The sequence below is a fragment of the Pteropus alecto genome, unplaced genomic scaffold (assembly GCF_000325575.1).
Source record: "Pteropus alecto unplaced genomic scaffold, ASM32557v1 scaffold103, whole genome shotgun sequence".
NCBI classification, from domain to species: domain Eukaryota; kingdom Metazoa; phylum Chordata; class Mammalia; order Chiroptera; family Pteropodidae; genus Pteropus; species Pteropus alecto.
Window position 1 is genome coordinate 7,404,361 of NW_006436288.1, and position 2,390 is coordinate 7,406,750.

The following is a 2,390-nucleotide window of genomic DNA, read 5'->3' on the forward strand; positions in this document are numbered from 1 at the left end:
TGGAAAAGTTTAATTAATGCAATTGATGGGAAGCATGAAAGTGAGCTGAGTCTATGGCTAGCGATATGATACCTATTCATATCAGCTTACTGTGATATGATACCTATTCAGCCTGTTCTAGACAGCTGCATAAGGGATTTCTAAACTTGTTTCAATTGTATTGCCAACCACAGGAGGGAATAGTTTCATACGTTACAGCTATCATACATATAGACAGCTACTGCAATTCAGATGAAGTTGTAGGGGTTCAGAATGAGTTACTCCAAGATGTGCTTATGTGGTATATAGATTCTTTTGAGCTAAAGACAACTGATTTTTTTTTTTTTTTTTTTTAACGCCTACAGTACCTGGTCTTTCCAGGTGGTCTCCCATCCAAGTACTAACCAAGCCCGACCTTGCTTAGCTTCCAAGATCAGACAGAATCGAGCTTGTTCAGGGTGACATGGCCACCCTGTGGGCTTCAAAGAAACTTCTGTGCCCCCTCCCCTTAATTATCTAGAAGAATTTAAATTAGAGATGTTGTCCATAATAAGAGATTATCAGAGATAACCTTTTTAACCTATCTATATGGCAGGACAAGCTACTAATTACTGAATATCTGCCCTTCTTATTGTCCTGCAATGACCTTCCTCCCCTCTTCAGTACCAAGGTGCCTTACCTCATCCTTAGCTTAGCATGCCATATATACATCATTTTAACTTTCTGACCCTCAACCTCTCATGTATGTGGGGGTCCATATGTACGAATGTAATTAAATTTGGTTATTTTCTCTATTAATCTGTCTCCTGTAGAATTAATTATTAGACCACCTGAAAAAAACCTTAAAGGGTAGGGAAAAGTTTTCTTCTTCTGTCCAGTTAGTACAGTGTCCACAAACTGGACACTGATTACACCAAAACCACTGCAGCGGAAAGACCCTGGGACCTCAAGCATGAGCTGGCAAAGTAAGAATTCTTGCCAGACAAGACTCCCAGATCTCTATCTGCAGAGTTTGGTTGAAGCCAAGTGGTGAGAGTTTAGGTTTTTTTTTTCCCCCTTCCTTTTCTAAATTTAGACTAACAGGAGAAAATATTTGTGAATATAGTTTCTTGAGCTTAGTGACTTGGTTATTTGGTATGAGTACTCATGGGTTTTATTTCTGTATTTCTCTATTTGGTTTCTTTCCTTTCATCTTGTCATATGTCCTGAGAGTTTGGCTTTTATGACAAGTGAGAATATTTTCTCTCTGGCCTCCACCATCTAAAGGTACAATTTCCAGGGTGCCTCTTGCTCTCTGTCCAGCCATGCCAAGTTCCCACGGGGGTTTTCTGTGTTTATTCATTTCCTCCCAGAGATAGTAAAAACACAGCCCCTATTCTTGTTTTCCCCCTGTCAGAGGATGCATATGCATCTGTCAGGCAGCCATGTAGGCTGCGAATCCAAGCATAGGGAATCTAAACACCCCATTCAAAATTGGGGGAGGGCACACATGATTCCCTGTGTTTTGGAATGACCGTTTCTAACTCTAGAAGTGAACTCTATCTTGTAAGAGTTTGATCTTTTTTGCACTCTCTTTCAAGGATGTCTTTTGCATCCATAGTTCTTATTGGTTGAGTCACTATTAAGATCCTACTTGTCAAGGCCAGATGACGATCCCTTGAACTGGAAAAACTTCTAAATTGAAAAGAAAGAAAATGTTTTAGAGAGCTCTCATATCATTATAATGACTAGTCATTAAGATTCCTTAATAAGATGGAAGGACAGAAATTAGAAAAAGTCAAAGTCTACTCAGACCACTTTCTATTTGCCTTCAGACATTTGCAGATATTATTTAAAAAAAAAAAAAAAAGACATTGAAAGTACAATTGTCCTGCACTTAAGAAAAAAGAAAGGAAAATAATGGCCAAATCTTGCTAAAAGGCAACAACAAGTTTTATGTCCTAAGAACTCAGCTTGCTAACTGTCAGGTCGGAAGCTCCAAAATAAGGCTAGACAAAAATGTGGGCAAACTCCACTTATAGCTGTGTTCCTACCTAACTGCTGTGTGCCTTCAGGGAAATTATAATCTAAAATTACAATGTCTATTGTGAGGAAAGTTCCAATTAGATTAGATAATTTAAAAGTGTACTTAAAAAACAAGGACTTCCTAATTAAATAATCAGAATGATATACCCTTTTTTTTTTTTTAATGTTGATGGGGGTAAAATAAAGAGAAAACAAAGTCACAGGACTGATCCCAGCAAGGTGGAAATCTTTATATGATTATTTTTAAAAAGTGAGATAAATAAAGTGGACATTAATGAGATTAAAACAATGGTTTAATACAGTACTACCTAAGGTTGAGTGAGCCAAAAAGACCCCTTCCTGGTTCCCCAACATTAAAAAGCCCTGAAGAGTCTGTTCCATTTACT